This window comes from Mus caroli, chromosome 16 (assembly GCF_900094665.2).
Source record: "Mus caroli chromosome 16, CAROLI_EIJ_v1.1, whole genome shotgun sequence".
Lineage (NCBI taxonomy): Eukaryota > Metazoa > Chordata > Mammalia > Rodentia > Muridae > Mus > Mus caroli.
Window position 1 is genome coordinate 19884074 of NC_034585.1, and position 27651 is coordinate 19911724.

Below are 27651 nucleotides of genomic sequence, written 5' to 3' on the forward strand. Positions count from 1 at the left end.
CATAAATGTTAGATTAGCGATGACTGGCAGCTGGCTGGAAGGGCCAGCAGAAACACTGGATGACAATATAGTTAAAAGTACCTTACCAGGTTAGCAAGAAAGACAAGCTAAAGGAGACACAATGCAGAATGAAAGCCAAGGCTCTGCATTTGTATTCCACCTGCCACTTATACAAAGATGGAACAGGGAGGAAGTGGTGAGCAGGGCAGGTCAGGGGCCAGACTGAAGACAAGTTGGGCAATTTCAGTGGTTAGGAGTCTCAGCCAGTGGTAATGGCATGAATATCTAATTAGATGTCAGGAAGCTTTTAGCAGAGATAGAAATGAAGAACGAGGAAGGTGCTCACTTCACTCTGTGTTGTTCAGGAGAGCAAGCACTGCTCTTGGAAGACTCACAGAGAACAGTGGCTGGCTGCAGTGCTAACCAGTGAGTTCCCTTCTCTCTACCTATCCATTCAGAGCCTAGCTCTCCTGACGCCCTGGGCACAATTTGCAGTCTTAAAGGCCATTTATATCTTCAGATTGTAGGGGTGGTTTCCCTCAGAACCCCTTCAAATTCACCCTTTTATCCACTTCCCAGGAAGCCAAGAGGGCGACAAGTCATGTCACCATCACCACACACATCGATACGAAGGCAAAGCAGGCAACCTTTGAAAATTCTGTCTTTCCTACCAGCTTTGCAAACACAGGTGAAGCTACTCAAACAGTCTGAGGGTCCTTGTCCAAGAGATGGAGTTATTAATATCAATCAGGCTTGTAGTGATGAAGTGGATATGTGTGTGTGTGTGTGAGTGTGCACCTTACTGAAGGGCATGGAGTAGATGCAGGGACAGGCCCTGCCTTTGCTTTCCTCCATGCTCCTTCTCCCTTCCTCTGGGTCAGACTCTGTGCAGAGGACGTGTAGAGAAAACAAGACAGATGCAGACACTCAGTTTGTACTCTGGGGTGCTGGACTCTGTGCACTTAAGGAGGTTTTCTTCTTGTACATTCTCTAATGTGTTCACCAAAGAGCTGCCTGCAGCGCTTACGCACAAGAAATGTGACCAGCGTGACTGAAAACGTTAATTGTGTTTTGCTTTGAAGATTTAAATAAGAATGGGATGAGAGCTGACACAACTCTAGATCTATGTCAGGCATATGCACGCATATGCACACACACACACACACACACACACACACGCAGAGCGGAATGAAGATGCTTTGAAAGAAAAATGTGTACACAACACCCAGAACAGTGCATTGGACAGTCTTACTTGTCTTTTTATCTACCAGATTGTCACCTGTGTATAAACATCAGGTACTGGGGATATGGCAGAAACAGGCATAGCTCTGCCCCCAGGGAGCCTGCGCCTTACTGAAGATACATGCAAAGAGGTGTTTTCACCATGGTGAGCTAAGTAGATGCTGTGGGCTGCTGAGACCTCTATCTTCCATGCACAGGAGGGGAGGGATTTTCAGAAGGACCTGGCCAGAACCAAGCTGAGTCTTGCAAAAGTTGATTTCAGGGTGAGACCCAGCTGATGTTTATTCTGTGTGTAACTGAGCCAGCTGCTGGTAGGAGAGGTAGGTACAAGGGGAACACGCTCTAAAAAGAACCCATGACTAGGGCCAAGTTGTTTTCTTTTAAAATTGCCCTGTTCCTGTATGGTGGCACGCTGCCTGATTGGGTTTCTTTTGCAACATTTTCTTTGACTTGAGGATATTTTTGTGATCTGTGTGTCTCTGTGTGTGTGTGTGTGTGTGCACATATGTTTGTGTGTTCAAAAGTCTCCCTAGCTCTACTTTGATACATGGTCTCTCACTGCACCTGGAGCCCACTGCTGTTGCAGCCAGGCTGTCCGGCCAGCCAGCCCAGGGACGCGCTCCCTTCTCTTTCCATATCTCCAGCACAGGGATTATAGGTACATACCACGTGCCTCTTTCTTTTTAATGTTGGTGGTGAGATCTAAACTTAGTCTCCATTTTTTCGCACAGGCATGGCAAGTGCTTTTCTGAGGAGCACCTCCTAAAAATTGTCTTATCTGGAGTTATTTTCATGGGACTTTTTTTTCCTGGGCTGTGTTGCTGTTGTTGGTTTTATTGTGATATTCTGATACTTGATATAAACAAATAGCTCTGTGTATCTGGCCAGACTATGAAGAATATAAGAGACTAACAGGAGCCTATTGAAATTGGTTGTGATGGTGATGTATGTTTATAAGGGTAAAGACTGAAATTGTTGTGTGAAGATGTGGGATATTATATACGTTCATATATTTCATACAATAGTTTGATGTCTTCCAAGTTAATACGTGATACCCAGCCAAAGAATTATATAGCCCACAGTCATTCGTGTAAAAATAGATACAGTTTTAAAGCTAACCATGGATGTAGAGACCTGTAGACCCATCATTTGGGAGGCTGAGGCAGGAGGATTTCAGGGAATTTGAAGCTGGCCCAGTCTACATTAGTGAGACCTTGTCTGAGAAAACAACAGCAATTAATAATTATAGTCTTATATGAAATGTTTTCCACCTCCATATTTGAGGGTGTGGTCTCTCCCACCAGGCTGGGGATGGTCACACTTGTGGCTTTGTCCTGTGACATTCTGAACAATTCTTGAGTAGCTGAGAGTTACCTACTTAGCCCGTGGTAGAGCTGCCTCCCGGGAAACGGAAGCGTAAGTCAGTGTAGCTCTTTTGTACCTCTAAGGAGCAGTGGCTTCTTGTGTATCTATAAGGAACCCCCAATTAGTCATGCCTCTGGCTTGGCGATTCTCCTTCTGGGAGTCTACCTGAAAGAAGGAACTGGAAATGAGCATGGTAGATTTTGCCCGAACTTATTCGAGGTGGCTGAAGAGAACACGCAACTTAAATAGCTAATGGTACAGTAACACCCAGCTGCAAAATGATGCTGGTGAGAGGGGTAACAGCGATGGTTCCTCAGAGTCAGCGAACCTGGGCTGGCACTGCGGCTCTGCCACTGGAGCGAGTCACCTGTGCCATCCTAGAAAAACGGGGTTGATAATAATAACACCTATCTCAGAGGGACTTCCTAGGACTAAATGACATAATGAAGATAAAATGATTAAAACCATGCAAAGTACATTTATTAGGTTACCTACAAATGCTAGCCCTCTATGGAGCGTATGATTTCAAGGCATAAAAATAGACAGAAGAGAAATATGTCAATGTATTAAAATGTGGGGTCTGAGTGGTAGGAATCTTGGGCAATATAATTTTTTTTTCTTACTTTTAACTTCCCAAATTTTCTGCACTGGGCAGGAACTACTATTATATTAGGAGTATATCATGATGTTGTAATACAATATGATATTTTTTAAAAAAGAATGTTACCCACAATGAAACAGCACTTCCCCTTTCCCTTCCAGGGGAGGAGCTGGGGCCAGCCTTGGCAGACACAAAGTCTCACAACTGCTGGGTCCCAAGGAGGGACAGGATATGTGGGGCGGGGGATGAGGGTCCTTGATGCTTGTTGGTGAGGTGTGTGGTGGGCAGCGGAGAAGCTGGGGTCATAGAAATTTCTTCCACCTTCCACCGGAGGAGACTCTACATTCCAAGCTGTTCAGATGTTTTTTTTTTCCCCCTCATAATTTTGGTTGATCTGAACAAGAGACTACATAAAAACATCAAGTGAATGAGAGCTGGGGAGGTGGCTCATCAGTCAAATATCTGTGGCTTAGGCATGGCAGGTCTGAGTTCCAGTCCTCACACTATGTGCCAAGCAGGGCAAGGCAGCTGTGGCTCAGCCACGAGAAGGCAGAGATAGGAGGGTTCCCAGGCTTCGTGCCCAGCCAGTCTGGCTGAATCAGTCAGCTTTGTGTTTAGTGAGACCCTGTCTCTAAAAATAAGGTGGAAAGTGATAGAGGATCTCCTCCCTTCTCCCTCTCTCTCTTGTGCGAGTACACACACACAACATGTATACAAATCGGGAGGCATGCACATAGAGAGAAGCATGGGATACATACACAGATATTGAACATGCACACACAGGCATGGGGCATGTACATACACACAGAAACATGGGACACACACACACGCACACGCACACACACACACACACACACACACACACATACACACACACACACACACAAACACTACCTTCAGATCTTTCCAGGAAACGGTAATGCCTAGGTGGCTGGAGTTACATGTTAAAGGGATGGGGGTGGGGTGGCGCTTAGATCAGACCAGAAGCACCACAGGAAATTAGCTTAGTTGCAGCTGTTTTATTTAATGAGTATAATTTATATTCAAAGTAAAATTTCTGGCAAATACAACCCTTTAAGCAAGAAACATCTTCCCATGTTAGGGGACACCCATAGACTGAGAAGGTTATAGTTGTAAAACAGTCTCTCTCTCTCTCTCTCTCTCTCTCTCTCTCTCTGTGTGTGTGTGTGTGTGTGTGCTCACACACAGTTGTTTTCTGATGTTTGCCCTGTGAGCCAATGTCACTCCTTCAGTCCTTTGTTGACTGTGGGGATACCCTGTGCTCCAGCAAGTGGATCCTGAAGCTGCGTTTTATGAACACTGAATCCCAGGCACCAAGATAACAAAGTCGATGTCCCCATCCAGACCAGAAGGGCAGACTACTGTCCCTCATGATGTTTGGAGGTGGTCATTGTACATCTCTAGATCTATGATGTGTCCCCTAAGGCCCCGAACCGAAAGCGTGACAAACAGTTCTCGTAGGTCCTCCTCCCCACAGGGAGGTCATCGTATGCTAATGGGGCACGGACAGATAATCTAGCAGCCAGGACAAGTGAGTCCGCAGGTCCACCCAGCACTCTTGAACGCCACTGTGGTTCAGTCACATGTCATCTGGCCCCTCATAAGACCCTCCTGATGCCCTCCTCCTCCCACCCCCGGCGACTGAGGGAGGGGTCTCTCCGCTACCCAGCTACCCAGAATTGCACAGCGGGACTGCTTGCATCTGGTGCTTTTCTTCCCTGTCCACAGCAGGGATGGAGGCAGAGCCCCAGAATCACCTGTAGGGCTTTTACGAGCTCCACAGCCCCCTCCTCAAATTCTAGTTCACTAGTTCTGAGGAAAGAGACATCAGGAGATATGTGTGCGGGGGTCTTGAGAGTTCTCGTATGTCCCACAGCCTCACAGCCCCACAGGTGATTCTGGATGTTCCCTTATCGAGATACCAACACAGACAGGTCTTGTGACCCAAAAGAAACAGGCCGATCTTAGGTTCCCACGACGCTACCCCTTTTATTTGCCAAGGTGTCTGTATTCTCTTCAGCTTCTCTCTAAACCCACCACCCTAGAGGCTTTGAACTTGGAGTGTCCCAAAGTCTCAGAACCCTGTGAGACTGTCAGAGGCTCTGGCGGCCAGACAGCAGAAAGACATTCTCTGCTCCCCGCAGCCCTCGGGTTCCCTGTGCCGCGCTCTGGATACCCTGGAGTCAACGTAAGAAAGGATGGCATTTGACCAGTTGCTTCAGCAAATTGCCCGAAGCAAGGCCGCTTGTCCTCTGCACACCTTCGCTTCTGCACCGTCCACATAGGGAGGGGCCCCCACCCTGCCCAGTCCACTGGCGCATCCCCTCTGGCCAGGGTTTGTGGCAGGTGGCGCGGTCAAGATGAGCGCAGGGGCCTCGTCTGCAGTTCCTTTCCCTATCGCGGGACCCACTCTTGCTTTGCCCTGGCTCTCCAAGTTGCTGCCGGGTCCCCCCAAACTGGTGATCCCTGGTTCGCGGTCGCGGTCTTACCTCACCATGCAACACTTGGTTGCGCGCTTGCCGGGGGCGCTCCCTCCTAGCCGCTTATTCCCTTACTTGGGAGGAAAGAGGAACCGAGAGACAGAAGGGGACCGAAGCGGGCGCCCGGGCGATCTCCCGGTGCAGCCCTCTCTGGGGCGGAGACATCAGGCAGCCACCAGGGTTGGAGCCCCAGGGTCTTCCGCCTTCGCTGTTGGAAGGGAAGGCTGCCTCTGCTACCCGCTACGGCACTGCGGCTCTGCACCCTGTCCCTCGCAGCATCACAAGTCCAGCTGCCACTCTCGCTGCGGAGCCCTGCCCCCCGGGCGCAGTGCCCGCCCCCGCCACACACCCGCGCGCGCAGACACACGCGCCCCCCACAAACACACGGGTGCACACACATAAACACGTGCCGCGCGCACACTCGCACACCCACGGATGCCCAGCGTTGGGTGGGAACCTCTGTACATGATCAGGGCACTCCTGGCTGGCAGGGCTTTGGTCAGAGTGCTGGTTGGTGGCTGCGAGAAACCAGCTGACATCAAGGTAGAGGACATTACTTGAAAAATACAATGTCCTCTGGCTGTTTACTTTCTTTAACCTAGAAACCTAGGGGTCTGGGCTGCCTAAATATTCCAACCAAAGCAAAAAAAAAATATTAACATAAAAATAAATCAACAAGTTCTCTGTTTTCTAGGAACTCGGTGTCTCTGATGTCCATTGTCATCGGTCCCGTCCAGAAGGACATTTCTGACAATCTTGACCCAGTGGCAGCAGATCAGTGATTATTTCTCCTCTGCAGGCATACATGGTCAGGATCAATCAGTGGAGGCAGAAAGGGGCTCTGGTGGATGGGTAAGGTCTCAGGACTAAAGATTATGATTTTTCTCCTTTGTCTTTGCATGACATTGGGTAGTCTTCCTACAGGACAAATAAAACACTTCTAAAACAAACAAAATACACACGCACAAGAACTAGAAAAAAAGTAAAAGTAGAAAATTAGAGAAAATGACGTGGGACTGAGGATAAGGCACAAGAGGCTGCAGTGGCAGAGGCACAGGGACCTGTGGGACCTTTTCTTTCCATGACGCGGGTGTCTGCGTAGGGTGGCAGCGGCGGCGATGTTATTTCAGCAGAATGACTTTTGTCCATTTCACACCACATTTAGAGTCACCAGGAGTTTACTCTCATCTGTAAAATATGTGGAGTTCACCCGTTTCCACAGCCAAGAATTCTCTTCTGCCAGTGGGCAGTGGAGGTCCCTGTGTGGAACTGCAGCCAAGAAAAGCTTTTTTCGGAGTGCAGAGGAGCAGGGGGCTGTGTGTCTAGGCATCTGGGGAGGAAGCTGCAGACATGACTGTTGAAAAGCACTGAAGGATCCAGTGGTTAACTCATCCCTGGCCACTAGCAGGGGGTGATGGAACCAAGATAGAACAGAAGTCCTGAGAGCTCTTACACTTCTTTCCCCATCATGATAAGGGCAAAGCCAATGGATGGATGGATGATACCCTGTGCTCACACTTCATCCACAATCCACTCTTTGATCCAGGTCCCCTGGGTAGCTTCTCAGAGCTGCCCTCAGCCAAGCTGACACACTTGGTGTGAGGGTGTTCTGTAACACGTGTGTGAGTTTGTCCTTCATCTTCTTGTTTCCATGTCAGGTACTGACTTAGTCATTCCGAGAATATTTATTAAAGTCTCTGCTATCTTTTCAGGCGCTTCGCACTGACTCCCGTCATGGACCTCACCGGGGAGAAAAGAGGAATAGAAAGACAGAAAGGGCTTAGAAATGTTAGTGTCCTGTCTTTTAAAAAGGCCCAAGCACAGGCTTACTGTACACATACTCACAGAACACAGGCCTACTGTATACATCTTCACTGGGCATAGGCTTACTGTATACACCATTTCCATTGAGCTGTAATCTTCCTGTATATGTCTTTCCTGTGCTGGGCTGAGTGACTGTGGAAGATGCAGTTCTTCTCTTCTGAATCTCAGAAGGCAACCACAGTTGCACATGGGTCACAGAAAACCATTTGGCTCTCCCTAGTCTGGACTCATTCTAGAGAAGGCTTACTTGAAGGAGAGCCTGGATAGGGAAGGCATGGCTGCAGGCAAGAGTTGGGACAACATGGAGCTTTCTGTCTTTGACAATAAGGAAATAATAAGCTTGATAGCATAAATGGGGAAGGCAGGCAGAAGTAGAGTGTAGCGATCCAACTTGGCATGCCGGGGAAGTTATTATATAATAATAAGAAACTCTGCAAAGGGTGCCAAGCAAGAATTTGGAGAACAGAAATGCTTATAAAGATTGGTAAATAGGTGCTTGTTCCTATAAAATATGTTTATGAAGTCAAAAGTGTTCACAAAAGGGTTTGTGACTAGATTCCTTTGGGGGGATTTAATGGTGGTGCTGGGTTAAACATCTAAGCAGATACAGGGGACTTACAATGCAGGAAGCCTTGCTGACAGAGGCTAAGAAGTGGCTGCTTGAGTTCCACTCTAGTGACATGCAGGAAAAGTGTCATAATGAAGGTTGGAGCAGTAGGGAAGGTATGAGAGATAGGAGCAGCAAAAAGAACAGCTAGTCTGATAAAACAAAATGTGGATGGGGCAGGCTGGGCACGGGAGCTGAAAGATTAGTAGATGTGTGCCTCAAAGACCAGGAGAAAATGGGCACTTTATACAAGGAGGAGAGGAGAGGGCTGGGAAAGAGCCTCCAATACCCTAAATTCCCTGCTTGGAGTGGACACACAGTGAGGTGAGGTGAGCTTTTTTCTTTTTTGGCGTGTGCACGTGCATGGTGTGTGTGTGTGTGCACTTTTGTGTGTGTACTTGTGCATGTGTATATATGTATGTGTGTGTGCACTTGTGCGTGTGTGTGTGCACTTTTGTGTGTGTACTTGTGCATATGTATATATGTATGTGTGTGTGCACTTGTGCGTGTGTGTGTGCACTTTTGTGTGTGTGTACTTGTGCATGTGTATATATGTATGTGTGTGTGCACTTGTGCATGTGTGTGCATGTGTATGTGCACTTGTGTGTACTTGTGCATGTGTGTATATGTATGTGTGTGTGCACTTGTACATGTGTGTGTATACTTGTGTGTGTGCACTTGTGCATGTGTGTATATGCATGTGTGTGTGCACTTGTGCATGTGTGTATATGTATGTGTGTGTGCACTTGTGCATGTGTGTATATGTATGTGTGTGTGCACTTGTGCATGTGTGTATATGTATGTGTGTGTGCACTTGTGCATGTGTGTGTGTTCCTTTTTGGGTTTTTTTTTTGTTTTTTTGTTTGTTGGTTGGTTTTTGTTTTTTGTTTTTTGTTTTTTTTTTTGGAGACAGAGTTTCTCTGTGTAGCCCTGGCTGTCCTGGAACTCACTTTGTAGACCAGGCTGGCCTCGAACTCAGAAATCCTCCTGCCTCTGCCTCCCAAGTGCTGGGATTATTCTTTTTTTCCCTTCAGACAAGAGGGTACTAATGAGCAAGCTGGGAAGTGTCTGAGGCCAGCTTTCCTGAGGCAGGAGGTGTCCCCCATTGGAGTGGCATGGGAAGAATGATATCTTGCAAGGAGCCACAGCCCGGGTGGCACAGGTACCTCACTCTACAGCATCTTCAACCCAGGGGATGATACCCAACCCATGTTTCTCTTGCCTGGCCACCAGCCCTGTCTGCCTGGAAGGGAGGGGTACCCTCTCTCCAATTGACACACAGGCCTGACTGACTGCTTAGCAGTTTGCCCATGATGAAGCCACAGTCCAACGGGTAAGGATTTATGGAACACCTGCTACACGTGCAGATGGGAGGTGAGCTGGAGTAGTCTGTGAGCACCCTATTCCTAGGTGACACTCTAAGATACACTGTAAATACAGAGGAGGAAATTGGCATCTCTCTTTAGAGCGTTTTCAACCTGTGTCAGCTATAAACAAACAATAGAAATGGTTAAGAAGCAAGGAACAAAATAGAGAATCAAATGTCACATTGTAGTGAGCAGGCCCTCATTGTGAGAGAAAGCATCACTCTGGGCTTCCTGAAGGAGGAGGGCAGAGTTTAGGAATGGCACCTGTATTCATTTTTAGTTAGGGAGGAAGCTGTGAGTGGGACTGGAGTGGGTTTAGGAATCTTGGGCCTTTTTGTGCAAATTTCCAGGCCCAGTGGCTTCCCTGGTGGCTCTCCTCATCACAGAGCACTCTGATGAGTCACCCTTATTTCTGAGAGACAGGGCAGTTTTGGGTGTTTAACTGGCTCAACACACTGCATTTCCTGAGCCTCCAATGCTGGCAGCTCACGCTCACCATGTTGCTCTGGGAACACATCATCCGAGCCAACAGCTGTTGCCTGATCACCATCTCCACAGCAAAGCGAGGGCTGAGTCAGCCACCTGTGTCTGGAAATTTTTAAGTCCAACTGTCAGTGACAAGCTGGCTGACAGTTGGCTCTCTGAGTCTACTAAGAACAGGGCTCCTAAGCACAAGGCAGCTCAGTGGTTGGGGATGTGAAGACCTGGGTTTGGGGATCTTGGGTTACCTTGCTAGACTTCACCTTGGTCACACAGAGAAGACTTGGCATTACAGCAGATCGGCACGCTCGCTTTGAACTTCACAATCAACAGGATCTTTCTGTTTTCTCAAAAGACGACAGGGCAGGAGCTGGCCTCATCTAGTCCTAACCTTGTTTAACCTTGACTTTGGTGAAGGCAAGGCTGCCTCCAGTCTGTGAGCTTCTGGGATGGAGATAGTACAATTGTAGTTTTGTCGTGAGTGGGACTCACAGATCATCCTCGAGCATGTAGGCATATCACCCTCTCGGAGACATGGGCTTCAGGGTTTTGTTTTATGGGTAAAGTAAAGAGGTTAGAAATGGTCTCTACCAGGAGCTTTAGGGTTTTGTTTTATGGGTAAAGTAAAGAAAGAGGTTGGAAATGGTCTCTACCACCATTCCTGGCTCTTGTATTATGTTAAATACGGTCACTGGGTGGTTTCTAAACACTGCTGACAGCTTGGGAGGGACCCTCTAACATGGCAACCTGGAAAAACCCTCATAATAGCATGAATAAATTTTGAGGAAAAAAAGCATAAAAAGAAGTCAAGGTCTCAAGAGTAAGAAATAGATTCAATAGAGCCGAAAGATGCAGGTCAGGGCATCTGAACCCACACTCTCTAAAATGATGCAGGCTTCCATTGGCTTTGTTTTGTTATTATTCAGGCAGGGTCTTGCTTGTAGCCCAGGCTGGCCTCTAATACTCAGCTCTCTAGCCTGAGCTTCCAACTGCTAGGACTACAGGTGTCTGCTACCACGCTTTCTCCTTTGTCAGTTTTGGAAGTGCTGTGTAAAGACGTGATTGAAGATGGAAGATGGTTTCTTCCCCTAGCAGCCTGGAAGGAAGAAAAAATGCTGAGCTGTTAGAATATTCACTCTTTTGTCTGCTTCCTATGGAACAGCAATGCAACTCGGGCCAGGAACTCCGTCTCTGTGCTCTTAACAATAGTAACTTAAAAAACATTTAGAATAGCAATATTTTTAACATGAAAAGTTAATAAAGGTCCTGGCCCAAGTTCAGGACTGACTGCAAAACTCTTCCCATGCCTGGAACTAGCTCTGCGATGGCCCTGAAGCTGCCCACAGTGGCTGTCTTGGGAAAGGTGATGGAGACACCTACCCACCTGAGATCCCATTGTGCTTATTGTCTGCAGGAAGATGGATGGTGCCAAGAAGGGAAGGGAGGTGTGAGGGGAGCATGCGAAGAGGGAAGAGAGAGCTTTCACCTTCCTGAGTATTTTGAGGAGTGAGCTCTAATCATCCCGCTTTCTGGGCTGGTGAAGAGGCTAATTATGGTTCACTGCATGGCCCTGGGTCTGCCTTCTTCACCACCTGATCAGGAGCTGCTGCAGTGGAATTCCTCAGTGAATCTTCCGGGAGGAGGTGGGCTGGGGGGGCGGTGTTCATGTAGATTGCCAGCAAGCTCCCCAGGGGAGGAACAAGTCCTAATTCCAGAAATGGCCTTAAACCCCAAAGCCTGCCTCACCACAGAGCTTTCAAGAGGACTGGTATGCTCTTTAGAATTACCAGCTAAATACTTCTTTATTTCTTGTTAACTGATTTGGGGGAAGGGACAAAACATGTCACAGAAAGCAAGGAATCAAGGGGGCTCTTGGTGTCCACGCCTCCCATCCATTCTTCCACTGGCTCCTGCCACAACTGCCGTGCTAGTTAGGATTTCTATTGCTTCGACAAACAACATGACCAAAAACAATGAGGGGAGGAAATGGCTCATTTCAGCTGTAGGTCTCAGGCCACACTCCATCACTGAGGGCAGCCAGGGTAGGGACACAAGATGGGAACCTGAAGGCAGGAGCTGATGCAGTAGTCATGGGGAATTTTGCTTACCAGCTTGCTCTCCACAGCATGCACAGCCTTCTGTTTTATACAAAGCAGGTCTTCCTGTCCAGGGGCAGCGACATTCCCAGTGAGCTGGGCCCTCCCACATCAATCATTAATCAAGGGAATGCCCCTATGAACTTGCCTTCTGCACTCTCCTGGAGGCATTTTCTCAATTGCCTCCTAGATAAACCATAGCCTGTGTCAAGTTGACAAAACCAACCGGGACAGTTACATCTGAAAGTCTTCCATGTGTCCAAAAGTCCTCAGAGTGTTGAATGCCTTGTCCTGAAATAGCTGTCAGCCCACTTGGGCATAGATAGGCATAGGGGTAGAAGAAAAGCGACTGAGCAATCTAACACAGTGTGAGCCGTGTAGTAGCCTGGTGAATGATGTTACTGTGGTCGCTGCTTTACAGTAAAGCCAGCTTTTCCTGAAAGGCATTCATGGTCATTCATGAAATAGTCTTAACTTATCCATCCACTCAAGCTGTAGCTTCATCTTCTAAACACACTTCACCTGTCTGTTCTGTCTTCTAGTCAGAGGATGCTGGTGACTGGAATTGAAGACTTGTTCTCTCATGCCTACCCCCTCCTCTCCCTCCTCCTCCTCCTCCTCCTCCCTTTCCTCCTAAGTTCTCTCTAAGGTGAGAGTGCCTAAATCAACCCAGTGGGGGGCAGTCATCCTCCCCACAATGCCCTCACTGATCACAGCCCATTCCAGGGCTTTCAGGCGGCCTTGCACTTTGGTTTGCCCAGGAGTACCTCATGTCTGCTGCCCTGTCCCATTGGAGGGGCAGCCTGCCATGGCACTCGTCCCTAGACTGTACCTGAAGTACTTTCCCATCTTGCTCCCAGTGCTGCACACAGTAGAGTGTCGAGAATGTCAACACAGAACACTGGCATTACCTTTCTAGACCTGGTAGGGAAAAAAGAACATCTGTCACTGGCCTTCTACTGCATGCCAAACATCTGTGGTCTCGTGCACAACTGTCTCAGGACTTTGCAGGCGATGGTGGCTTGGGATGTCCTAACCAGTAGAAGCCAGTGAGATGGGGGGATGGGGGAATTCCTCACTTCCTCTAAAGGTTCCTCCGACTTTGACTTTCCTTCTACAGAATTTATGAACAACTTTGGCTGTATTGTAGGAAATTGGCTTATAATTGCCTGGCTGCATCTTTACACTTTTATCTTGTGATTTTATAGGTGTAGAGCTAGACTCTAATAGAACTAAGTGACTATTTATTCTTTTTCTCTGTCTTTCTCCAAATACATCAGTACAGTAATGCCACTCTTCTGAGCAGGGACCTAGAGTAAATACTGGAAGAAAAGTGTGATAGAGATAAGACTCAGGGAAGAGGCCATTTCCCAACTCTACAAAGCCCTGTCTCGTCTAATCGCCAGCACCCCAGACAGCTTGGCTGTTAAATGAATGGCAGTCTCTTCCATCTCTGGTCTGTACTCTTCACCTAACTCTCTGGAAAAGGGTAGGTGGCTGCTTGCCTCAGAGAGGCAGCATTGTCCCGGGTGGTGGTAGTGTGGTCTCCTCTACCCTCGCTATGCTGCTCAGATGGGCTGTGAAGACTCATGGCCTTCCCCGGATACCCCGATTCTGCCTGACTCCAGGAGAGAACAGAAATCTGCCCTTTGAACAACACTAGTGGGTGGCTTTGTGCTCCCTAAATCCAGAACACCAGTTTAACTGCTTCCAGTATTGTCCCTTGACCAGAGGCTACTGTGGAATCTGACACACTTGGTACATCTGTGTTGTGACATTTAAGGAAAAGCGCAGCTTGCTAGTTTCCTTCTGCTGTCCTCTGATGATTCTCAGGTTAGAGCTATGCTGTCAGCCACCCTTCTGATCATGGTTTACGAGGAAGTGTGTCTGAGTTTCAACTCTTTCATAAATAGACTTCCAGAACACAACGTGTTCCTAAGTAGGGAACTGTCTGTGTTTCAAAGCTTTTGTAGCAAATTGTCTCTGAGAAAAAAAAGATTTTTACAATTGGCCCTAGAAGGATGTGGACCAGGGACTCTGTGCCTCTCCAAACTGTCTTCTCACAGACGGCTGGCTAGTTTCATGGATTGCTTGTCTGCAAGTTGTTTCTAGGTGTTTCCAAGAGTTTAGACAGCTTCAGGTACTGAACTCAAAGGTGTAGGGAGTAGACTTTCTCATTTCCAAGTGTGTTTATGTAACACATGGGTCTTGAGCAGAATCCTGTGCCAGGGGTTCACCATTGCGAAGTCAGACAGGTGTATTACTCTGGGTCCCAGAGGAGCCCACAGGAATGTGGTGGTGAGAGAGCTGCAGCAGCATACAATCTAAAACGAAGAGAGGAAGCACAAGAGAGGAATCTCCGCACCCTGGCCTAGCCTCCACACATCCATTTCACAGGCTGATACCTTCTTTTGCTTTGAATGAACTCAACCTCTGCTGGGCTAAGGATGCAAAGCAGCCAGATATTCCTTTAGTATATGGAGCAATTGCCAGCTGCTCATTTCCCAGGCTGGAGTGTGGGCAGAACTAGAAGCCAGGGGAATAGATGTAAGTCGGTGATAGAAAGGTGGGAGGCAGAGGGCATTCTACTTCCTGTCTGCCCATAGACATTATGTTCTGCAGACAGAACCTAAGCTTGCTCCCATGCTGTGCCCTTCTGTTGGTTCAGGTTTTATCCACTGTAATCCCAAGAAGCAAGCATACCTCTTCATTCTGAGATCTTTCCGTAGAGACCTGATGCTACCCTCTGCTCTCCTCCTCCCCTGTCTGCGAACATCGCTTATTCATTCCAAGATCCATTCAATAAACATGTATTTTTGCAAATGTTATTGGTGTGATTACTTTAGTCAGGCCCCTCCACTGCTTTTTCATGTCACAGCATGACCCACTGACAGCTGCAGATGGTCAGGTCCCAGGACTCTTCCAAGTGGCATGCTAGAAGTCATGGTGTTCATCTCTGCCTGATCCAGTGATATGTCTTGATAGCTCCCAGACCAGCGGTATCCACCAGCAAATGCTGTGGCTTAGGCCACCCATTTCCAGGCTGGTTATTAAGTACTCGCTAGCAAAACATACCTGCTCTACTGTTCAGGCAGTGCTAGAATCTCACACTGAGCTTAGTGTATTGCCTAGCTTCTGGTTCTAACTGGTGGATAACTGGCCTTCTCTTCTGTTTTGAGAACTTCCTATGAGCTCCTAGGTAGACACTCTTAGGGACTCTCGATGGGCCTTGTCCTTCACTAGGTCCTTTAGAAGACGCTCTTCTGAGGTGTTAGGGGTGAGAACTTCAAGGAGCTGATTTCGGATGATGGTTCACCCAGTGGTATAGAGACCACATGTGTGTACTTGGGTGCATGCATGCACACATGTGCAAACACACACACACACACACATTCACAGAGACAGACACACACGCATTCACTTGCACACGCATATGCACAGCCTCTCAAACGTTTCCCCCAGACGTACTGGTGTCAGTACAGTGAACTTGTCTCTTCCTTGGGTGCAGAAGCAAAGTCTGAAGCACATCTCTACATGCTTTAGGTTTATCTCTTATCTCCATATTAGCTTATTAGAATTAACATACAGTTTAGCTTTCACTCCATGACCTTTTAACCTAGAAGTGACAGGCAGACATTTGCTGCTTGCCTTGTCTTCTTGCTTTAGGAACAGTGGGCAGAGATGCAGACGAGCCCCTCAGTTGATGACCCCCAATCTATGGACACGCTCGGCTTTCAGTGTTGGACTCTGAATGCTGCCTTTACTGCTTCCGTCTGCTGCTGACAATTAAATTTCACAGTCGTGTAATAGAGTGATGGATGCCGTTTAGCAAGATGCATTTTCTACTGAATCTCTAATCCTTTTTGGAATCTCAACACTACTACAAAGGAAAAATGAAAAAAGAAAAGGAAAAAGAAAAGACAGGTATTCTGTGCCTACCGTGGGTCCGGCTCTGTCTTGAGGGATGGATGATACATCACTTCATCCTCTCCATCACCCTGTAAGGAAAAGGCAGGAACCTCAGCTGAGTCAGGCGATGTGCCTAAGGTCACCTTGTGGGGTGCAGTGACAGGAGGTTGCTGTGTCTCCAGGCAGCAAGGCCTGGCTCCTTCCATTTTAAGTCTCTTCAGACAAGTAGGATATCAAAAATCTACTTTTTCCACAAACCAAGAGGGGTTCCACAGAGAGCCTTGGGTGGGTGGGGGTCTGTGCAGAGGATGGTGGGTAGTCACTGTCCTTTCTGAGCTGTGGAGACAGAGCAGGCTCATGGGTGAAAGGATACCCTGGGCTTGCCAGCTGAAGCCTGAGTAACCACTAGTGAAGCTGTCCACCACCTTCGCTGTGCCAATCACCTTATGGAGTCACGTCTCACCCTGGCCCTGCAAGGGACATACTCACATAACTACTCTAAAGATAAAAGAATGAAAGACGAGGAGCCCACCTAGCTCTGCCAAGTTTGCCCAGCCAGCATTGTCTCCTGTGATTTAAGCTCTAAGCTGCAGTCCTTCTGCCCTGCTGAGTCCACTTAGAGCCCCCAGTCTCTTTCTCTCTCCTGTTGTTGACCACTTCGGGGATTCCTTTGTGTATCAGCTAACACGTTTCCATTTTCACTTTGTTGTCTTTGCTTAGCATTTATTTATCTTCATGCTTTCCCTGACATTCCCCACCGTCGTTGGCGTGATGTTTTTCCCCATCAACCTCAAACCTGTGACTCTTTCCTGCTGTGGATTTGTAGTGACTTCTTAGAAACAGCAGCAGCATTTCCAAACCCACCCAATCCCAGAATGCCCACCCTTACCTAGGGAAGCTTTTAAGCTGAATAGACAAAGACTGATCATAGCCAGCCTGGCTACTAGCCTCCCCTGAAGTAAAGCCTGGGGTCTGGGGTGGGTCTCCTCAGACAGGGTCAGCTCTATCATATCAAATTTGATGCCAGTAAGCGGGACATTTGAAGATGGCACCTCATGCTGTCTCCAAGACTGAATCCATCCAATGTCCTAAAAACATAGATTCTTCACAGTATTTCTTTTTACTTAGAAAATGACTCCCACTCTCTGCCAGGCCTCCTGGGCTACAGATGTCAGGGGTCAGCGGAGATGTACTCTCCTGGGCCCCTTCTTTCTTCTGTCCCTCAGCAATGACAATTTAGTCTGCTTCCTTCTGAATCCCAGGCTTCTGCTAGAAAGGCAGACCCCTCCTGTTAGATGCCATCAACCCACCTTGGCGGTGACAACTGGCCTTCCGGACACCCTCCCTAACTCCAGCAGATCACGCCTCACCACACCTCTGCCCTGCAGCCTGAGTGAATGATCCTATCACCCTCCGGTGATGTCATCTTTTTAGTCTCCCTGTTATCTTTAATATAAATTCTCCCCTGCTGGTCCAACTTGTGTGCCCATTTGTGATTCTGCCTCCTCTTAAAGAACTGCCAAGGACTCTCACCTCTCCCTATGCCTGCCTACATCCACTCATTCCAGGCCATAACATCTGGAACTTCAAGTATTTATCAGTCCTTGTGTCTTCCCTATAAGTAAGTATTTTTAATCTTCCCATTAGGCTAAAGAATCAGAGCCTCCAAACATGTAACTGATAAATTTTAAAACCTGGTTTTAAAGATAGTTTAGAAATAGTTCTTTGAAGCAAATCCAATCTGCATAGTCAGCAGTCCAGTTTAGTAGTATCAGGATAGCAAACACTACTGAATTTTACAAGGTAAACCACAATGAGTTACTTGATCATGATCTTTTTTTTTTGTTTTTGTTTCTTTTGTTTGTTTGTTTTGTTTTTTGGTTTTTTGGTTTTTTCGAGACAGAGTTTCTCTGTGTAACCTTGGCTGTCCTGAAACTCACTTTGTAGACCAGGCTGCCCTCGAACTCAGAAATCCGCCTGCCTCTGCCTCCCAAGTGCTGGGATTAAAGGCGTGCACCACCACGCCCAGCTTGATCCTGATCTTTCTAATAGGTAGAGGAGGCTGGCAGAAGTTGGAGAGTCAGCCAGGCCTTCAGGGAGGCTGAGCGGGGAGACCAAGCCTTATTGACTCAGATCACGCTGACATCTTCTTTCTGTAACCCAGTTCTTTCTCTATGATCCACATGAGTTTGCAGATGTGATAGCCACTGAGCCGCCAGATTAATAACCACTGCCAGTGTCCCTGAGGCCAGGGAGAAGTCCCTGTATTCCATATGTGGACTGTTCTCAGATCCCATTGCTTGGGTTTAATCAGACTAATGAACCAGCTGGCTTCCTCTTGAAAATGATTTCTGCTGTTTTCATTACTGAATAAGAACTCAGCAGGATTTGAAAGGAAGAGAGCAGAAAATTCGGTTTGGGAGGAAGGGCATCTTTCATGTTTGCCCACCAGCTGATGAGTTAGCTACATTAGTGGGTGTGGAATGAGAACTGTGTGAGACTTGGTGGTGTCCTGCCCAGGCACAATAGCCTATGATAGATTCATACAACAATGACCTATGACACAGTGTGTCTCCATGTAGTCTAGACACTGAAGGTGGTGCAAGGATGAAGCCAGTATGGGTGCCCCCCAGAAACTGAAAATCAAGGGCAGCTTGTCAAATCTTTAAAGCCGTAGACTCAGTTCAAACTGGGCCTTAGAGTCAGCTCAGTAGTAAAGGTCAGGCAGAGCTCTGTTCTGCCTACCTTAGGCCCCTTTATCCCATCACTGCACATGGTTAGTGAACCATGAGGGGCCAGGAATGACTCAAGGCAGAGAATCCAAGTGTTGAATCTAAACGTGGCGTGCATGTAGATGCTGTGGAAGAAGTGTCTGCCGACAGAAAACAACCCCAACCCTCAGAATGATCAAATCTTGTAAAAGCAAGGCAATGGGTGGACCCCTGTGGACAGCTAGAGGCGGGGGGGGATTGTGTCAGGCCTTGACCTTTCCTCCTGTCCCCACTCTGTTGCCCGGCAAATCCAGTTTTATCCCTCATTTTCTCATGCTGTAGTCTGACTTTTTCGAGGTTGCAGAACAGAACAGCAGTTTGCTTTGGTTTCAGTATTTGACATCTTAGGGAAGGATTTTGATTGATCTCACTTGAGTCAAGCACCCACTACTTGTTGGAATTTTTAATCTCAGTTGGGGGTTTCTACCCTGCCTTTGATCATTCAGTTCCCAGATAGAAGACACAATCTTTATATTTGAAATAAGCCTTCATTAGCACTAGAGTTGGGCAGATATCTACCCTTTATGCTATTATGTCTACTTCCTTGCCACTAACCCAGCAATATGTCTTGCCATGTTCTGTCTTGGCCACTCCTATTCTGATTGGTCAGCCCTCATGGCCATGTTTTCAAGATTTCTACCCCATGGCGTCTTATCCTCTCTTCCCCTCTCTCTTCTCCATTCTCTCTCATGGTCCCTGCCTCAGACACCCCAGCCTGGGAAACAAAACCCTACCTACCTCTCTTCTGCCCAATGAGAAGCTGTCAACATCTTGATTTAACCAATAGTTTTAAATTAAGGAGTAAAGTTGTATAGCATCACTTGGTGTACATGAGGATTATCTCATCCCTGAGGCAACCAGGGCCAGCATTTAGCATTACAATGCATAGCAACAAACCAAACCTCAGCACCAATCAGCTGTGATATAGCATGGTATCTGAGCATACTTCTGCTTGATCCATGGAGTTTGCCTTAATTGCTTTTTTATTGCTGTGAAAAGATACCATGACCAAAGCAACTTATAGAATAAAGTGTTTATTTGGAGCTTACAGTTTTAAAGGGTGAGTTTAAGATGGCCATGGAGCATGACAGCATGCAGCAGGCATGGCACTGGATCAGTAGCCAAGAGCTACTTGATCCACAAACATGAGGCAGAGAAAGCTAACTGGGAATAGCAAGGGTTTTTGAAACCTCAAAGTATGCCCCCCAGTGACATGCCTCCTCCAACAAGGCCACACCTCCTTTCCTTCCCAAACAATTCTACCAACTGGACTCCAAGTATTCAAATGTATGAGCCCATGTGGGCAATTCTCATTAACTTTCCAGAGCTGGAATAAAAGGACAAGATTCACTGAACTCCCTTAAATGACCCAAGGACTAAAAGAACTAGGGCTAACATACCAAACAGCAGAAGAAAACACATTTTGGCTCAACATAGAGTGGGGAAAAGTCCTACTGGTCAGAGATGATGGAGTTAACATTGGACGCAGAGTGGGGAGGGTAACTGCCATGTGGATAGTGTTCCTGGAAAACCCAAGCTTCAAGACTTTGAAGTTGGATGACTAGTGAATGATCTCATATGGTTTCAGACTTTATCTCATTACATCTCTGCAGAAGCCACCTAGAATCTTCTCATGATTGACATGGCAGAAAATTAAGAGTGAAGAGAAGATAGGGGAGTCTCTAAAGATTACTCAGCCAGTAAGTAAAGTTCCCGGGGTTTGAACTTGTGAAGCCTTGTTGACCAGTGCTCTAGGTTGCCTCCCAGATCCATTCTTCAAGACCAACCCTGACTTGTCTAAAACCAGTGTTTGCTTCACTTCAGTTGGCCTTGAAAGCTTGTAAATTCTAGATTAAAATGAAAGCTTTGCGCTCTCTCTCTCTCTCTCTCTCTCTCTCTCTCTCTCTCTCTCTCTCTCTCTCTCTCCTTGTGTGTGTCCTGTTTGGGACATCAATGGAGGGGGAGGGATGTGTCTACCCACACTCATGGGTGCTGCCAGTGTGAGAGATGATGACACCTGGGCTGCTGAGGGTGATCTTCTTTATTCAGTGTACTGACTCAAATGGGTCAGTTTCTTCTAGAAACATACTTATAGACACATTCAGAAACAATGTATTGCCAGCTATGAGGGCATCTTTTATTTCAGTAAAATTGACACAGAAGGTCAGCTGGCACAGCCACCAATGCCGTAACTACAGGATGAGACCCAGTGAAGGAAAAGGTCCTGGGCTGTAGATGTTGAGTGGGGAATGGTTGTCAGAGAGGTAGCTTACCCCCTGAGGCTAGAAGAACCACACAGAAAGGATGGAGGCACAGAAGGAGAATCAGCATGGTGCTCACAGCTGCCTGTGATTTCTGCTTTCTACCCTGAATTACATTCTGGCTGTTTTTCTTTTATAGTCACTGGGTCATGAACCACAGGTTATCCACACAGTAGACTGGCAGTGGGATTTGATGTGGAGTGATGGAAGTGTTTTAAAGATCTGTGATGGGAATCACCAGGAGCTCACTGAGGACTCTGTGAGAGTATTCCCCATTGAACTCTGCGCTAGATGATGAGGAGCAATGGAACCCAGCACAGAGGCTGAGAGAGAAGCAAGAGCAACACAAACTGCAGTGAGGATGCACTGTCTGTCAGGCAGGGCAGCTTTTACTTCCCCATCTCTCTCTTCACCCTAGGTTTGAGTTTTTAATTATTCTCATTATTCCTTTTTTGGTTTTGTTTTATTTTAAGATTTATGTATTTTATATATGTGAACACACTGTCTCTGTCTTCAGACATACCAGAAGAGGACATTGGATCCCATTACAGATGGTTGTAAGCCACCATGTGGGTGCTGGGAATTGAACTCAGGGCCTCTGGAAGAGCAGTCAATGCTCTTAACCACTGAGCCATCTCTCCAAACCATCTCACTATTCTTGAAAGTAGAGATTAAGATAATTTGTGTAAGAACATTTTAAGATGTTCAAGAGCAGACAGCCCTTTTCCTTTCCTTCCTTAAATCCAAAGCCCACAAGAAACCCGAGGTATCACCAGGTAATGGGAAGTACAGGACTGTGCTAACCCCTCTGCAACTTGGAAGGATACTATGTAGATAGCTCAGAATAAAGGAAGGATACTATGTAGATAGCTCAGAATGAAGGAAGAGGGTAGGCACTGGGATTCAGATCAACCAGAGCCAATCATGGTTCCATTATTTCCTCCCTTAGAAGTTTTGTAAAAGTCACAACATTTCAACATCTTAAATCTCAATTTATTCATCAATAACAGGAGAATGACAGTGGTTGTCTTTTGGTTGGCACAGCTAATCTGCAGGAGGCAGAGGCTGAAGCTCACGTTTTGTATTTCTTCCAATAATTTACTATTTTTTAATTCACTTTACATCCTGATCACAGTCCCCCTCTCTCCTCTCTTCCCAGATCCATCTTTACAAACTCCTCCCTCCATTGTCATCCCTTCTCCTCAGAGAAGGGGAGTCCTATTTGGATACCACCCCTTCCTGGGACATCTAGTCCCAGCAGGACTAGGCACATCCTCTTTCACTAAAGCCCAACCAGGCAGTCCAGGTAGGGGGTAGGGAATCCAATGGCAGGGAACAGAGACTGAGCCAGCCCCCCATTCTACTTGCTAAGGGACCCACATTAAGATCAAGTTGCACATTTGTTACAAATATATAGGGGGTCTAGGTCCAGCTCCCACATGCTCCCTGGTTGGTGGCCCAGGTTCTATAAGCCCCAAATGGTCCCAGGTTGGTTGACTCTGTAGGTCTTTTTGTGGTTTCCTTGACACCTCTAGCTTGCCCAAATCTATCCCCTTTGCTTCCACAAGACTCCCTGAGCTCTACCTGCTGTGGGTCTTTGCATCTGCCCCCATCCACTGATGGATGAGGCCGCACAAGAAGTTTGAGAGCTGACTAGACAACCAATGTGCAACATTTCCTTCCTGTCTCTCAGGTCCCTGGAGACTTATGGATCACATGACACATTGCACATGTTAACTGTAAGAGCCAGAACAATTAATGCCACTAAAGATACCCAGTAGTGTTCACACAGTAGCTGCTAACTAAATGGTAGCCAAGGCTAATTCTGACTTGGGGTCTGGGGATACTCCTCGTTCAGCTTTGCTGGGAACAGTTCTTGGACGGGTGAGAGGAGCTGTAGCAACAGGACCATCAGCTGATGTTTGTATAACACTCAGAAGTCTTCACATGCCAGCAAGCAGCTCATTGAAATTCACAAGAATGTTCTTACACAGATATCATTTGTATTTATCTTGTGTTAGTATCTTATAGTTTGAATTTGTAAGGCAGAAAGAATGATGACAGATCCCTTCCAGAGTTATGTAGCCAGTGTGTGGGGAAAGAGTCAATTCCAGGACTCGATATTTGTGAGGCTCCACTGGAGGGACCTCAGGGTTCGGTCATAGTTTCTTCCCTCTGCAGAGTCTGAGGCATTGAAAAGGAAGCAGGAAAGCACCTGATACGTGACTGTGGCTGCTGACAAGGTAGAGCCTGTTGGCTCCTTGGCTCTCATTCCAGGAAGTGACCTGAGGCGATTGAGGCTAGTGATAGCAGCTAGGAGAGAGGGGAGGTTATTATCACAAATTCATAGTCCAGTTCTCAGCAGGAGACTGCCAAACTTCGCCGAGACCAGAGACAGAAGGAGAGAAATGGACTAGAGGCTGGAGAGACTCCCATAGAGTCGGGGAGAAGCTGAGTGAGGGACTGCAACAGAGAGGCTGCCGGGCTGCCCATGCATAGGGATCCACGGGTGAACACTGCAGCAGAAGTGCAGTTCAGGCAGCTTCACTGGGATGTGGGCTGGGAGCCAGACAAGGGCTGGGGGACTTTTCTCCTATTCTCTACTTTCCTTTGCCTCAACTAAGGCATTGGCTTATGAGTATGAGCACTCTCATGTGTGAGTTCGCGCATGCACACGCTCAACACACACATACACACAGGTGCGTACATCCTCATACTCAAGAAGAGAAGAAATGAAGATCCTGCGGTGGACAGCCACAGGGAACTCAGCTTAAGATTGCCTGCTCACTCTCCCCTGAAGCTGCGCTAGAGTCCTCTCCTCCAGCTTGTCAGCAAAGCTGCCAAGCGTCTGATTCAGTGACATTTTACAGGATCGCTGTGTTCTTTCTTCAGAGCCATTTGAGATAGAACTGGGAACAGGAAGCCCACTGTCTCAGAGGATTGCATCAAAACCGTGGTCCCCAAGCAGCTGATGGCTTCGGGGTCTGGGAGCAATGGGGGCTGGAAGGGAGGAGCCAGCACCCTGTGTTCCAATCCTGACATCTAAAATTTTCACTCATTACCTTTCCCTTAATCCCCTCAGTAAGGCAAGAATTGGTCAAATTTCTTATTTCCAGGTAAAATCGGGACTGAGCAACATGAAAGTGACTTACTTACAGCCATTCAGTGAATGAGTATCTTATAGGATCGTTAATATAGATATACGATAAACATAAACACAAACATGTACAATACACATAGTATATGTATTATATACACTCTCCATGATGACCCTTTGCTTGTACCACAAACCTGAATTCTTGGGGGAGCCACTGGCTTATAGGGCCATGCTAGATGGCATGTCTTTAGAGGTGTTTACAGTGTCTTTGCTTCAGCCCTCTATAGTTGAGAAATCCAAATTCCATGTGAACTTTCTTAGAATGAAGGCAAATATACAAGGCTAGATAAACTGATCACCTACCTCTATGCACACTGGTAAGCTCGTTCATTGACAGTCACACCCACCACACACTGAAGAGCCTTGGAACCAGAAGAGGATTTGTGGGCTGTTTTGTTAACAGCTCTCTTCCATGGTTGAAGTTGGGTAAATAGCTCTCTTGTCTGCAATTGGAGAACTATAGACTATGAACACTTTTACTGAAGGAGCAGTTGTTAAATGTAAAGTATGCTGTGATTTCAACAACACAAGGCTTTCACCACACATACCCAGAATTATGCAGCAGCTGTGGTCATGATGGAAAATGGTGTGGGGGGTGGCAGCGGCGACGACGGTGGTGACAATGGTTGTGAAGTGAGGATAGAGATGGAGGGGATAATGACAGTGGGGAGGGGAGATGGTGGCTAGAATGGTAACAATGGAGGCGTGGCAATGATGGTGGTGTTGGCAATGGTGGTGATGGTGAGGGAGATGTTGACAATGTGGAGTGGGGGTGTAAGGGTAGTAACACTGATCGGAGTGGAGCAGTAGGTTGGTGAAGAAGCAAGGTTGTCAGAAGGTATGAAGAAGTCTTCACCAGGGCTGGGTGGCAGTAGTCACAGTAGAGAAGGAGAAGACCCTAGAAGGTGAGGTGGAAATATAATGGTAGTGGTTTTGGAGAGACTATATTACTTCTTAGGTTTTTTAGTCTCTCCAGAGACTCATACAGAGTTCACTTCAAGAGGACAAAGTCAATGACAATTGCAGGCCCAGCCACACGCACCACCATCTTGTATGGGTCTATGGCTGTCAACATCTCTACTACTCTTCTGGATCCTAGCCTTGATGAAAGGAGAGGGTCCCCAATCAACCATGGGAAAAATATACTTCAAGGAAGATAAAACAAGATGTCAGTTCTGTTGGGTGAATCCCAGCTGAACCTTGGTTATAGTTGAGCATCCACCCATTACCAACCTCAAGCATCCCACTGGTTTCTGATGTGGGAATGTGGAGGGTGTTTCCCTAAGACTAAGGAATCACAGTTCACTCTAGGAAGCATCATACATCTTGATAGGCATTAAACATCAATAATCTGATAGCGATGGATTGCAGCCATCTGAATGAAGCCTGAAGGACAGCCAGCTTGGAGACAAAGCTGCTAAGGATAGTGGCTGAAAGCACAAGGAAGACTCTGTGTCTCTGGGACCTCATTGCTGCACAGAACACACAATGTCCAGGTCCTGCCCTACCCTGGGCCTCCAGTTAAGTCAAATGAGAAGTTTCCTTTTTGGATGAGTCAGTTAGATTTGCCATGCCATCATCTGCCATACTCACAGTCAGAAGAACCTTAAGTGGGGTACTCTGAACTGTAGCCAAAGAGGAGGACCCTTCTTAGAGAGTGAACAGAAAACAACATGTCTGATTGTAGATTCTGGGATATTTTCATCTGCAGTGACATCAGAGGGTGGCTCTCTCTCAACAGCAGTCCTGTAGAATATAAGGCAGGCCTTCTCTCACTGCCCCGGGACTGCAAGGGAAAACAAGCATGCAGTGTAGTCTTCAGCCGGTGAGCCTACTCCTCAGTGTGAGCTTGACGTCCAGCTCATGGTTTTTATTTGGTCTTTATGAAGTAGGCTCCATCCAACCTCGAAAAAATTATGCCCTAGAAATCCATGTTCTTTGGTATGTATGCTTTCTGGGGCCGGGGGCAAGAAAAAGACAGAGAGCCCCCTCTCTTACCCTCTCATAGTTCTATCTCAGGTCTTGCCTCTTATGATTGACTCAAGAAAGACAATATTCCCAACTGCAACTAGAGGCCTTACTTAGGCCACACTAGTGGAATATTTGTTGAACAGCAAAGAAAGAAGCTCAGAGCAATGACATCAATATGAATTCCAGAGCCAGAACTGGGTTATGGGGCTCATGTCTTTATAGAGCAGGTGATGGACTATGCCTCTCTACCAAGCATGGGTTAGATCAGCTGGGCATAGCAAGCACGAGTCAAAAGAAGCATCATATGGCACTCACTATTTGTTGCCATGTTGGTAGTGGTGTATGTAGAGGTAGACCAGATGGACTGCCTGAGTGTAACTCTGTCTCTGCTCTCTGCTTAGGATTTGAGCTTCAGCAAGGTTTTTAGCTCTTTGACATCCATCCCCTTTTGAGCAAATCTATTACCTGTATTCTTAAGGTCACTGAAAAGATAAAGTATATGCTAGGAATATTAGTAGTTTCCCCAGTACATAGTACATAGCTTCAGTTATTAATAACCATCCAGCCCACTTCTCTCTTTTTCTATGACCTGTCAGAAACACACTTCTATATCTTTGCAGCTTAGTATTCTGCTGGCTCCTCATGTCAGCCTCAGATTTGGTGCTCAACTTATTCTATCCCAAGTTCTAATACTTGCAGAACTCCATTCTGCCATGCTTCAGACATTTATGACTTATGACAGCTCCAGGTCCCAGATTATGTCCTCCTGTCTAAATATGACTTCCTGGGTGTGTTGACACATATTATACATAGACAAGATCCTTGTTATAGAGAGGAAGTTCCACAGAGCAATGAGACCACGAAGCAGCTCTTTCAGGATCATGGAAGAGGTACATGGTTTTCTCTGAAGACTTTTCCTTTCCAAAGACTTGAGTGTGTCCAATGGGAAACTATGCCCATGGGTGGGGTGAGTCTGAGCCTTGGCAGTATATTAACGGTTTGGGCTCTTGTTAAGGCCCATGTGCTTAGGATCAATCATGGCCCCAAGAATCTCTTGAAGCTACTGCAGTCAGATGCCTTTCAATGGGCTTTGCCACTGATATTAATAAATAGGAGGCAGGAATAGGTGTGGTAAATCAAAGTATTTCTGGCCTAAGATACTTGTTCTCAGACAACCTTACCATGCCAACTTAGCTCAACCAGCATATTTCCAGGCATCTCCTAGGAGCCAGTTACTGTACTAGGTGCTTAGATAACAGGTATGTGATTCATCCTATCTTAGAGAAGCCTGGAGCCTGGGGAGAGAGAGATGACAGTAGGATCAGTGGGGCAGAGTGGGATAATTATTTATTATCATTTCTAAGATGACCATATGTAGGGTACAAGCCAGACAAAAGGGTTCAGGTCAATGCTCCAAGGAGATGGGGTCAAAAAAGTCTTCACAGAGGAAGTGACCCAGATATCGATTCCACTAATATTTATTGACCGTCAACCAGCAC

At 46.9% G+C, this 27651-nt stretch overlaps 1 protein-coding gene across 2 annotated transcripts in view; it reads right to left on the bottom strand.

The window, feature by feature from the left end:
- Positions 1 to 5996, bottom strand: part of Dgkg (diacylglycerol kinase gamma) — a 192341-nt gene extending 186345 nt beyond the window's left edge. For both annotated transcript variants that reach the window (XM_021184692.2, XM_021184691.2), the window contains exon 1: positions 5719 to 5996. The gene's annotated coding sequence lies outside the window, so the exon portion shown is untranslated. The remainder of the gene's footprint in view (positions 1 to 5718) is intronic.
- Between the last annotated feature and the right edge of the window lie 21655 nt (positions 5997 to 27651).